A 13859-nucleotide genomic window follows, 5' to 3' on the forward strand; every position below is an offset into this window, starting at 1 on the left:
TTAAAGAAATATGTAGAAGCTAATATGGATGGTTTAAAGAAAGGTGTAGAAGCTAAGATGGAATGTTTAAAGAAAGGCGTAGAAGCTAAGATGATTGACGTGGAAGCTAAGATGGATGATTTGAAGATAGATTTGATGACAGAGATGGACGAATTGAAGACAAATATGAATAAGTTGCTACAAGAAATAGTCCCTAAGGGTGAAAGGGTACTAAAGAAAACTCATGATGAGAACAAAAGAAATGTTAATCATGATTCCGTAGACGGTAATGTTGGATTGAAGACTCACCATATTCCAAAAATCGATATGAGGAAGTTTGATGGCAAGGATCCCGCCACTTGGATATTACAGATGGAGCAGTTCTTCGATCTCAATAATGTGCAAAACACACAAAAGGTACGTATGGCAACTGTATATCTGGAACCAAATCAGTTTGTATGGTATCAATGGCTTTGCTCTCGTAAACAATTTATCACTTGGGCAATTTTTACGGAAGAATTGATAGCACATTATGAAGATACAAAAAGCAACACTTTTTTTATCCAATTGATAAGTCTCAAACAAAAGGGTTCAGTAATGGAGCACATTGAGGAGTTCCAAAAATTGAACATAAGGGTAAAAGATATTCCAGAGGAGCATAGGATTGATGTGTTCATAGGGTCTTTAAAGGATAATATCCAACATGATGTTCGCCTTTGGGAACCTGATTCATTAGAGAAGGCATTCAGGTTAGCAAGAAAAATGGAAAGCAAAATTATGGAAACCAGGAAGCATACCACTCACAACTATAAAGGCAGAAGTGTTGTTTCCCTTAGTCTTCCACAACCTATAATGTTGACACCACAAAAATTGGAAGAAAAAAGAGAAAAAGGGCTTTGTTACAGTTGTGATAGCAAATACACTAAAGGTCATAAGTGTGCTGAGAAGAAATTATTCTACATAGATTGTGAAGAGGAAGAAGAAAAGGAGAAAGAAAGGTCAAAAGAAGAAGATATACTCCAGGAACAAAGCCTAGATGAAGAACAAATAAATCCGACCATATCTTGTAATGCATTGGTGGGAATTACCACTCCTCAAACCATCAAGATAGAAGGACAAATCAAGAAGAAAATGGTAATAGTGTTGATTGATTCAGGAAGCACCCACAATTTTATTCATTGTAGGGTAGCAAAAGAATTGAATTGCTTCCTATATCTAGCACCAGAGTGTCAAGTGATGATTGCAAATGGAGGAACAATAAATTGCTCTGGAAGGTGCCATAATATCAAGCTATCCATGGGAGAATATGCATTGACTAGCCCAATGCTTTCCATTCCAATGGGAGGTGCTGATGTTGTACTAGGAGTCCAATGGCTAGAATCCTTGGGTACAATAGCTTTTAATTTTCAAGAACTTTTCATCAAATTTTCTATGGAAGGAAAGGAAGTTGAATTAAGGGGTATTGCAAGGAAACCAGGAAAGATAATCAGCTCTAATGGTATGACAAAGCTTCTAAAAAAGGAGCAAAGAGGTGTAATTGCACAATTATGTTCGCTAGATGTTTCCACATCGGAATCATCTATTTCTCCAGATCTCTAAAAAGTCCTGGACAATCATTCCAAGGTATTTGAGACTCCCAAAGGTCTCCCACCTATGCGCGATCATGATCATGCTATCCATCTGATTCCAGGAAGTGTTCCTCCAAACATCAGGCCGTACAGATATCCCTATGTCCAAAAAAGTGAAATTGAACGTATGGTTGCAGATATGCTAGAGGTTGGTATAATTCAACCAAGTCAAAGTTCTTTCTTTTCTCAAGTAATATTGGTGCACAAGAAGGATGGATCATGGCACATGTGTCCGGATTATAGGGAGCTCAACAAGCTCACTATTAAAGATAAGTTCCCCATTCCTGTCATTGATGAATTACTGGATGAATTGCATGGATCAATTTACTTCACCAAGTTGGATCTTCGTTCGGGATATCATCAAATCAGAATGAAGATTGAAGACATTCCGAAAACGGCAAACTCATGAGGGTCATTATGAATTTTTGGTCATGCCTTTTGGCCTTACCAATGCACTCTCAACATTTCAAGGTTTGATGAATTCAATTTTCAAACCATTCATTAGAAAATTTGTGTTAGTATTTTTTGATGATATACTAATCTACAGCAAGTCTTGGAAGGATCATGTTGAACATGTTGACAAGGTGCTACAACTATTGGAGGAGAAACAATTATATGCAAAAAGATCCAAATGTTTATTTGGAGTCCAGGAGGTGGAATATTTGGGTCATATTGTATCTCATGAAGGAGTTAAGGTAGACCCTAGCAAAATTAAAGCCATTAAGGAATGGAAAATCCCCACATCCATAAAGCATCTGTGAGGATTTCTTGGGTTGACAGGGTATTATCGCAAGTTTGTTAAGAATTATGGGAAAATAGCAGCACCTCTAACAACATTATTGAAGAAAGATTCATTTTCATGGACTCCGGAAGCAACAAAGGCCTTTGAACATCTTAAAGAGGCAATGTGCCAAGCACCAGTCTTAGCTACACCAGACTTCACAAAAACCTTTATTGTGGAATGTGATGCTTCAGGAAATGGAATTGGTGCTGTTCTAATGCAAGATGAAAGACCCATTGCTTTTGAAAGTCATCCAATCAAGGGAAAGTTTTTAAGAAAAGCTATTTATGAGAAGGAAATGTTGGCAATACCCTATGCACTTAAGAAATGGCGACCCTACCTAATGGGAAGACACTTCAAGGTAAAAACGGATCATGATAGCCTTAATTATTTTTTAGAACAAAGATTATCCTCTGAAGAGCAACAAAAGTGGGTCACAAGGATGTTGGGTTATGACTTTGAAATCATCTACAAAAAAGGGAAGCAAAATGTGGTGGCAGATGCTCTCTCAAGAAAGGATGAGGATGTGGAAGCATTGTTGTGTGCCATTTCTATTATCCAACCAGATTGGATAAACGAAGCAAGGGAGGAATGGAAGAATGATGAAGAAGTGTGGGCACTTATTCGAAAGCTACAACAAGATTCCAGTACGTCTGATACATTTAGCTAGAAAAATGATTCGTTATGGTACAAAGATCGCTTATACCTCTGTAAGAATTCCCAGCTAAAACAAAAGATTCTTATGGAATTGCACACTTCTCCCTTAGGAGGGCACTCAGGATTTTTAAAAACTTACCACAGGGTTAAGAAGGAATTTTTTTGGGATGGCCTTAAATCAGATATTCAAAAGTTTGTGGCGGAATGTTTGGTTTGCCAACAAAATAAAGTTGAAACAATTAAGACATTGGGTCTATTACAACCTTTATCCATTCCAAGCCAACGCTGGGAGGAGGTTTCAATGGATTTTATCACAGGTTTACCCAAGTCTGAGGGAAAGAGTGTAATCATGGTGGTAGTTGACAGACTTACCAAGTATGCACACTTTTGTGCATTATCACATCCATTTAAAGCCAGTACCGTTTCTACTTCATTTATGGAAACAATTCAAAAGCTACATGGAAACCCAAAGATTATTGTAAGTGACAGAGATCCCATTTTCACTGGAAATTTTTGGACAGAATTATTTTCTTGTCTTGGTACTCAGTTAGCTCATAGCTCATCTTATCATCCTCAATATTATGGGCAAACTGAGATAGTAAACAAATGTTTGGAAGGATATCTTCGTTGCTTTGTATCTAATAAACAGACACAATGGGTCAAATGGTTGCCTCTCGCTGAATGGTGGTATAACACTTCCTTCCATACAACAACAAAAATGACCCCATTTATGGCACTTTATGGGTATCAACCACCATCCATCACATCATATTTAAGAGAAAATTCTAAGGTTCAGGCAGTGGAACATCACATCGAACATCAACAACAAGTTCTCCAACTCTTAAAGGATAACCTCGTGTTGGCACAAAATAGAATGAAACAACAGACAGATCAACATCGCAGTGAAAGAAGTTTTGATGTAGGTGATTGGGTATTCCTACAGCTACAACCATACAAGCAAATGTCCCTAAAGCAAGCTAAGAAGGATAATAAATTATCACCAAAGTATTATGGTCCGTACAAGGTGTTGCAAAAGATTGGTACTATGGCATACAAATTGGAGCTTCCTACAGCTTCTCGATTGCACCCAGTTTTCCATGTTTCATGTTTAAAGAAGGTTATAGGCAACAAGCTCCCAGTTCAAACAATATTGCCAGAACTTGACGAGGAAGGAAAAATTATATTGGAACCGGAAGCAGTCACAGAAACAAGAACTCGACAGCTACGAAATCGATCAATTTCATAGTATCTTATCAAGTGGAAGAACTTATCCACTGAAGATTCCACATGGGAGGATGAGAATTTTATGCAGAAGTATACAGAACTACTCAAGCGTTGAGGACAACACTTTTTTGAAGGAGAGGGGCATGTTGGGTCCCTATAATACTAGTGATTACCCCATTACTATTGTAGTTATACCCCTTATTTATATTTTTGTGCCCCTATTACCCCCATGTTGTTATTTCTGTGCCCCATGGAATCCCTCTATTGTTATTTTTGTGGCTTTATATTATTATTGTTAGGTCGGCTGGATTATATTGTGACTCCTTAGACTCCTATATATAGAAAGGAGGTTTTGTCATTGGAATCATTGAAGAATTGTTCATTTATGTAATGTAAAGGAGGTTGCCCCCTCGAAGAGGCAGAATTCTAAGGCGTTGATCTATCTTTTCTATCTTTTCTTGGGCTGGTTTCATAACATGTTTTACCTCATGCTGGAGGTAAAACAAGTTTTCAAAAGTTTGGTATAATACTTTTCCTCTTGGTATGCCCCTCATGGATGAAGTTTTTACCTGATCTTTGGCTACTTCCCTGATCTTTTTGTTGTAATATTCCTATGTCATTAGCTTATCATTTATAACTAAGGGATTTGGTAATCCCTTTTTCCTCAAAAGTTCGAACTTAACCATGAACTTGTCAATGGGCAGTTGTATTGTTTCACACTTATCCTCCAAGTTCAACATCAAATTTCTCTTAGTGAGGACTCTTTTGACTTCCAAAATTGTACTCGTCCTGTGATGTATCTATAGTTCTTGTAGATCATACTTGTTCTTCGAGTTAAGGAAAGGTATGATTCTTGCAGCTTCCTTTGGCATATCTTCAAGTTCTGCTTTGAATCTCTGAATGGCCTCTATAGCCTGCTTTATCAATTCATTCTATTCAAAAAGAACCTGAATAGATGGAAAAATATCCTTAACAGATTCAATGATGTTGGCCCGTAGTTGTTCCTTAGCTTGACCTAGAGACTCATTTAGTGTCAGCTCTTTCTCCAGGCTTTTCATTCTTTCAGTCATCCTTGTGGCCTTCTATTGTTCTTCTCTATGCATGATTTGGGTCAAGTTGTATCTGTTTCCAGGCTGGTGACTATCCCCTCAAGTCTGTTCATCTTCGTGGTATGAATGGACATTTCTTCCATTCCTTTGACCAGCCTGTTTGCTTCATCACCTGTAGAGCCTGTTGCTATCGATCCTGTTGTTGATGTAGTCAGTGTAGATACTGGTAGTGTAGTGGACATTGGAGTAGTGGGAGCTAAGGATGCTACCAATGTAGAAGGTACAATAGTGGTAACTATTGGAATGATAGTTGTTGGATCATCATTAAGGCTAGCTTGTTTGAGCTGCATCAAGCTATCCAATTCCTTCTCCATCTCCTTTAACTGATCGTTTAGTTGCAACACTAGGTCCATCATCTCTTCATGGTTTCTCTAACATTCTAGGACCTCCTTTGTCTGTGGGTGTTGTGAATGAGACAGCCTATGTTGTTTCTTGAGGGCTGTTATGTCCTCATTCTTCTTCTTGATTAGCTATTCATTAGCCTTAATATCACTTGGATCATAGTTGAGTTCAATGAACAAGTCCTCCAAGCACTTTATTCTATTTTCTTTGGCTTGTGAGGAGGGATTTTCCAGTTTGTATTGGGTTGTCACATTATCCAATGAATCTTACAACTTGTGGGCAACCATGGATTTTCCTACGAGGGTGGAGTAAATCATTTCTCTAGTTTGTTTATGGAACTCTATCTGATCAATGGGATGAACATCCCTGGCCAATACCTCAAAATTTGTTTTCTTGTAGTCGGTCAAGGTCTTTGGTTGTTAAACAATGGGCTGCAAAAATGGCACCCGCATATTGCCTACTTTGATTTCAAAGGCTGACATTAGTCTGGTCTTGTTTGGTGGTATAAGATTGAGGTATTGGGCACATATCTCTGCCTTCAACTTTTCATTCCTCATCTTTATTTCCTTGAATCGGTCTTTGATATCCTTTTCCCTATCAACTGGCCTGACAAAGGAAGAAACCTCCATGCTCTATTGTCTCTCTATCTTCTGTGTGTTCGAGGTTGATGGCTGTTGTGTTTCCCCTGATGTAGCTATTCCTTTACTTCTCTGTCCCTATGTCTTAGTGTCAGTTATTTCCTCTAAAACAATGTTTTCCTCTTATTCAAACACATGATTCAATTTCGGCCTCTTTCTTACCTCAAATAGCTCATCAGTAGTCTCCACAGAAGAGCTGGATCCTTCTTCCTTATTCCTTTTAGGATTTTTCTCCTCATTGACTGGAGTTTGAAGCACAAGATGAACATTCATTGTTTTCCCTAATTCTAGAACCTCGAAATGGTGATATAGGTTACAACTAGTTTTAATGGAGGTTGCAGAGGGTATTATGGCTTCAGTTGTGCACTAGATGGATGAATTGGGTGTCCGAAGTGTGTTCGGGAGGTAGCTCATGATCAAATTTGGTTGCAGAGACTCATGGTGGTGCAGGAAGGCTTAGGAAGCTTTCACAGTGTGATTGAGCGAAAAGAGTGAAAGTGTGCGTCTTCAGCATTTTAACCAGCAATGGTTAGAATTTGGCACATTATTTCATAATGAACAGTAGGTGGTTTCAACTTCTCGCAGGGAGGTGATTTCAGGGGCCATCACACTGCTTTTGGAAGTCGGGAAGTATTTCCCCTAGAGCACATAAGTTCACAAAGTGATTCCACGTAACCAAAGAGGGCCAGAGCAAAATAGAGAATCTCACGTGCTCTTGGGTAGGTAAAGTTAGGCAAGGGAATTGGCGCGATATGGATGTGTGCTATCAGATCTAGGGGTGGTAGATCGGAGGATTGTCATGTGATGGAGTTGCATGGAGGGAAATCGGGTAGAGAATTTCAAGACCCAGCGGATTAATTACAATTGATTTGTAATTAATTAATGAATAAATGGGGATTAAAATATAATGAACGGGTTATGGAGTGGGACCAGGGTTAAATGCGGCAGGATTTGTTAACCGCACCAAAGTGGTGGGTTAAATGGGTTTTATATCGGGAAAATGTGAATTGCAGAGTGTTAATTAACTAAAGTCGAGGGGACGAATAAAAATTAGGGAAAAGGGGGGTTTTATTGGCTTTTAGGAAAAGTAGGGAAATTAATAAGGGGAAAATGATTTGTTCAAAAGGGAATGGATTTCACACTAAGGAAAAGGGGTTTTGGGCTGGGAAATGACTTTTGGAGGGTAATTTGCTAGGGAAATGTCTAAAACAAAGGGGCAAGGGTGGAAATGAAGGGAAAAGGGAATTTTAAGAAGAAATGACGGGATAATGGGGAAATTAGTAAGTATGTAGTGGGGATAAAATGAAATGAGTGGAAGTTAATCAAATCAGCTTGTGAACATCCTTTCACTTTCATAACTGCTCCTACACACTGAAATATTAGATTAAGCATGAAGATGTGCTTATGCTTCAATCAACTTTGTACTTCTACAACCTTTCTTTTATTTGCCCTTTACTTACCCTAACATTTTTTCTTCACTTTATTGGGTTCATTTAAACTAGGAGACCCTTTCTTTCCTTCTCTTTTGTAAAACAAACTATGTAATTCTAACCTTATAACTTCCAATGGCTTAGATTAAGATTATGAGCAGTGTTGGGCTTCAAAATTGTCCTTATTTTCACTCCATTATTCACCAATATCTTCACATTTTACCTTCATGTCACCTCCATTCCACCTCCACATCATTACATTTACCTCATTATTGGGTTATAACTATGCTTTTCCAAAGTTTATTAATTCTTAACATTTTAAAGTGGATTTATGGTTAAACTTTAGAAAATAATATGCTTATACTTATACCTAACAATTAGAATGAGTTTGTTGACATGTGTAGGTACAAAGGAAGCTTCCAGGGCATCTTCATGTGGCCTTGAATAATCAAATTCGAATTTGATAAGATAAGCCTTATGGAAAAGATCATGATCTCATGGAGAAGATCATGGACCTCATGGAGGAGATCATGGAGGATAGGGTTATGTGTCTAGATGGTTGAGAAATGTATGGAACTAAAGAGAGATTAGTGGATCATCATTATGAGTTTGTTATCTCATCCCATTGTATAAATAGGAGTACCTCCTCCATTCCAAGGAGAGGACTCTTGGAGCATGTATCCAACTTATGATGGAATAGAATAAAGCTTTATTTTACATAAATTTCCTTTTTATAGTCTTAGATATAAGTTGCCTTAATGTAGTATATGGAATAATTTGTCACTTTGTTCTTAAGAGAATTGAGCTCACTCTAAAAGGATGAGAGAAACATTTTATTTCATATTAGATCTTATTTCATTTAATTGGTTAGATGTTTGAGAATTTGTTTGTGATTGATGAATGCGTTTTAAATTAGAATCTTATCAGCATATGAGAGGACAACCAAGGGTCTAAGTTAGGCTCTTCCTCTATTTGATTTGCATGATAATTGGAATTCATTCTTTTGCTTTTAAGTTTCAAGTTATTTCATTTATTATGCTTATGAATGAATATTAGTTTAGTTTGGATCAATATGTGAGGGAACAGTCAAGAGACTAAGTTAGTCTCTCTCTCTCTACTTGAATCTGAACAACAATTAAATTCATTCTCTTGTCTTTATTTCAAGTTTCTAGTTTTATGCAATCAATGATTTCTTTTCAATCTATAATACTATAGGGAAGGATGACTAGGACCTCCTCAATCAAGAGCCTCTTCCTTGCATATTATATTGAATCAGAAATCATTTAGTTAGTCATAGAGTTAGTTGCCTACTCCTGCATATATTTTGCTAGCATCATCACAAGCTTACGAGTTTCCCTGGTTGATAATTTAATGAAAGCAATTTAAGCAATTAAATTGCCCAACATTTTGGCGTCATTGCTGGGGATGGTGCTAAGGGATTAGGCATTAGGAATTTAATTCAGTACTAGTATTTTTCTTTAGAAAAACTAACTTGTGAAACCTGGTGACAGCAGGATCTTCATAAGGGAGTTCAAGTTTGAGTTTTCTGATGTTTTAGTATTTAGCTAGTTTTAAATTCAGTCTTTTCTAAACCCCCTGCATAAATAAAAACAAATCAAGTGATTAGTATGCTCTCTTCCTGCGCTTCGTGCGATCAGGAAGATCAAAAAATATATTGATTTAATTCAAATAAAAATACTCTTGCTGAAAAATTGATATGTGAAATGACAATAAAAATTTTGTGAAAAAAAAATAAAAAATCCATCCTAAAATAATTTAGATAAAATCTAGTTTTTTCCCTTTGAATTTTAGTTTAAAAAAATAACAAAAATAAATAACGAAAATAAAAAATCCCATATATATAATTAAAAAAGAAACAAAAGCTCCGCGTTGGTTACAATCTCTCCAGAAGTTAGGCACATCCAGGTTCCTGCACAAAATTTTGTTTCAACTCTGCCATGGGGTACTTGTTCGTCTTGGCTCTTTCTTCCTCCGTGCGATCTTGAATTTCTGTTTGACAATAATTATTTTGAATGCAGTCAAACAACAACATGAAAGTTGTGAGCATTTCCTTCTAATTAGATTCCATTCAGCTTTGCGGTTCAAAATAGTAATTCCTATTTTTTTTTCTCTGTTGAGCCATTTCCATGTGAGATCCTCGCATCTTATTGTATGCGTAATTTTACTCGGTGTAGATTGCAACAACTTCTTGCGAAAATTGCAAAGTAGGATTTGGTGGTTTGAAAACTAGATTGCCATCATAGCTTTGGCATCTTACGACGTTGAGTATTATCCTACCAGTGCTACGTGGCTGTTTTTATGTGCTTTATATGGCAACACGTTCAGGGTTTGGTCGTTGAAAGGCAAGTGATATGGTTGTGTGATCTTTTCTTGGACGTTATACCTTGCAGCACAAGGAGCTGACAATGGAAAAATCTCATTCTGGAAGTATGGAAATGATTTCCAAAAAAATATGCAAATGAATGCATCAACCTTGCAATAAAAATCTTTGCACATGGATAATCAGAGATAATCCTACTAAATCTAGCATAAATTTCCACCTTTTATGCCTCTCGAATTTCCTATGATCTCTCTTCAAGATCTGGAATGCCCCGATCCTTAATTAAATGCGATAGATCTCACCCATCATTCCCCAGATGGCGATGATGATCCTACCAGCAAATCTTCTGATTAATCCATTTTGTAACAAGATCCTGGAGATATTGTAGGAAATCATAAATTTGGAGGATTTTTCTCTGATTAAGTTTAGCGGGTGCATACACAAATTGTGGGCAGTTTAAACTGTTTTTTCCCCACTCACTCTACTCATTATATATCTATGAGTGGACTATAATCTTAGCAATAATTATGTTCATTAATAGCGTAAATGAGCAATGGGAAACCTTTGAATCACCAGATGCCAGCTAATCATGTTTAACGAACCTTTGAATCACAGGATGTGGGCTAATTCGATGTATGAGCATTCATTTCGCATGCATGTTTTCTTTATAGCGAGGAGTTGATCCAGTTTAACATGTGGCTGCCTGCACAACCGCTCTCATTCTCCTTGTTTTTTTTCAGATTGCGGTCTCTGAGAAGCCCTTCTTTCAGTCCCGTGAGGCCCCAGGGAGAAGATGATGCTGTAGAGTAGAGTACATTAGATTTGAGATTGTGTGGGGAAGAGGGTGATAATAGATATTCCGTTGTCTGCCTTCTTCATAGAATGCAGGCCTCTGGTCACAGAACGTAGGCCTCTGGAGAACTAAGGAGATCAGGGAGTATATATTCCGCTGGGCTGTGGGGATCCGGCACAAGTATTGGCAATGACATGAATGCTGTTTTTTTCTATACCCTCGTCGCGCCGAGGCGAGGAGGAAGACCAGGTGCTCACTTGGGCTGCCCTTGAGAGGCTCCCCACTTACGATCGAGTTCGGAGGGGCATTATTCATAATGTTCTGGGTGAGCAAAGTGAGGTGGATGTCACCAATCTTAGCTTCCATGATCGCCAGCTATTGCTCGACAGGCTCTTCAATATGGCCGACGACAATTCTGAGCAGTTTTTGTTCAAGATGAGGGTGACCTACAATGGACACGATTTATAGGAGTTCGTGCCTCCGAGAATGGCGGTCTATGTTAGCCAGCGGGATTTGTATATTGCAAAACTGACTGTTAGAGAAACTCTAGACTTCTCAGGGCACTGCCAGGGAGTTGGTACAAGATACGACAGGCTGGTGGAACTGTCGAGCAGAGAGAAGCGTGCCAGAATTATACCTGATGAGGATATTGACATATTTATGAAGGTTGCTGCTCTAGGAGATGAAAAGGCTTATCGTATTGTTACTGATTACATCCTCAAGATACTGGGGCTGGATATCTATGCTGATACGATGGTGGGAGACAATATGCTTGGAGTAATCTCAGGAGGTCAATTGAAATGTTTGACCACGGGAGAATTGCTAGTGGGACCGGCAAGGGTTCTGTTCATGGACGATATATTTTTAGACAGCTCCACAACTTTCCAGATTATTAGGTACCTGCGTCAATCTGTGCATGCGTTAGATGGCACCACCGTCATCTCGCTCTTGCAGCCTGCTCCTGAAACATTCGAATTGTTTGATGACATTATTCTTCTATCAGAAGGTCAAATTGTGTATCAAGGACCTCGAGAAGACGTGCTCGGCTTCTTTGAATCTCTCGGCTTTAAATGTCCAGAGAGAAAAGGCGTAGCAGATTTCTTACAGGAAGTAACTTCAAGGAAGGACCAGCAACAATATTGGGCTAACCTTCAAGAATCATATCGATATGTTCCCATTAATGAATTCGTTAAAGCTTTTCGCAGTTTTCATATAGGTAGGAGCCTTGCAGAGGAATTGGCAGTTCCTTATAATAAAAGGGACAGTCACCCAGCAGCTCTGACAACATCAAGGTACGGTGTCGACAATGCCGAACTGTTGAGAGCAAGCTTTTGGAGAGAATTGCTTCTCATCAAGCAAAATTCATTTGTTCATATTTTCAAACTTATACAGCTCTGCTTCCTTGCAGTGTGTACAATGACGGTTTTCTTCCGAACAAAGATGCATCATACAGTGGACGGGGGCACACTTTACTTCGGCATCCTCACCTGTATGTTTAATTGATTTACAGAGACTGCCATGACCATTGCAAAACTTCCCGTTTTATATAAACAGAGAGATTTGTTCTTTTACCCCTGTTGGGTATATGCGATCCCAACATGGGCATTTAGTATTCCAACTTCAGTAGTGGAATCTGGCATTTGGGTCTTCGTAACCTATTATGTCATTGGTTTCGATTCAGATGCTCAAAGGTTCTTTCGTCAGTTTTTACTTGTTTTTCCGTACACCAGATGGCCACAGGCCTCTTCAGACTGATTGCTTCCGTCGGTAGAACCATGGTAATTGCCAAAACGTTTGGGTTGTTCGCAATGTTGATTGTCATGTGCCTTGGTGGATATGTTCTTTCTAGAGAAAGCATCAAAGGCTGATGGATATGGGGCTACTGGATCTCTCCCTTAATGTATGCTCAGAATGCTGTTAGCGTGAATGAATTTCTAGGGCATTCGTGGCATAAGCGTGTTGGTAATGAGACTTTAGGAGTACTATTGTTTATTTCCATATGCATACTGGTACTAGATTGGTGTTTGGATTCTGATGGGTTAGTTGCCACCGTTTCCACGCATTCGCTCGAACTTTCTGTCGATGAAAGTGAAGACTAATCTCAGTAAGAATAAAATCCCAGGCATACGATATATGCCTATTTAGATTCCCATTTTTTTTAGTTATAGTTTATTTTTAGAATTTTTCTTTATTAGGTTTTAATAAATAAAATTTTGTTGATTTTACAATTTAAAAAAAAATCTCAAATTAAATAATAAATAATAAATTTATGTTTTTAATTTATTGTTTAAAAAAAATATAAATAAATAAATAAAATCAACATAAAAAAAAAATTATGTTTTACTAAAAAAAAAAAAAAATTATTACTTTTGGTAATTTAAAAAAAATTTCACAAAATTCACGCAGATTTGAAAATAAAAAAATGGGATACTTGGAAACACATTTCGAAAATCGATTGGAGGATTCTAAAGACGATAACTATTTCTGATAGCTTTAAGTTGGCATTAACTCCTCACATCTTTCTGTTGAATGCTTTTATGTGACATTCTAATATGCAGAACACAACAGATATTTCTAATGTCAATATTTTTGCCAAGTACATTTCATGAGTTATCTGACACAAACAGGGAGTATTATTTTTCATGGTTGTTTTTAGAATGGATTGAAATTGATATCATGAGTTGAGTTATTTTCAACACTTTGATTTTTCTTAAATCTGTTTTATTTGATTTTAAATTTTTGCATAAGAATCATGAAGGAAATGCGCAATTCTTCTTGAACAAACTTATGTTTTCTTTCTGCCATGTTTTTTTATAGGTTACAGGATGATAAAGTGATCATTAAGGAGATTTCATTGTGACGACAATTAGTCTTCCAAAGACTAAATTCATGAAAAATTCTGAAGACAAATCCATGTCAACGACCACTACTATGCAT

The 13859-nt window shown here is 37.6% G+C and overlaps 1 pseudogene; it reads left to right on the plus strand.

The window, feature by feature from the left end:
• The first annotated feature begins 11093 nt into the window (after positions 1-11093).
• On the plus strand, positions 11094-13021 carry LOC149188192 (ABC transporter G family member 39 pseudogene; annotated as a pseudogene).
• The last annotated feature ends 838 nt before the right edge of the window (positions 13022-13859 follow it).

Source organism: Pinus tabuliformis, chromosome 3_1 (assembly GCF_031772625.1).
Source record: "Pinus tabuliformis cultivar Carrire ecotype Pingquan chromosome 3_1, CPIR1, whole genome shotgun sequence".
Classification (NCBI taxonomy): Eukaryota; Viridiplantae; Streptophyta; class Pinopsida; order Pinales; family Pinaceae; genus Pinus; species Pinus tabuliformis.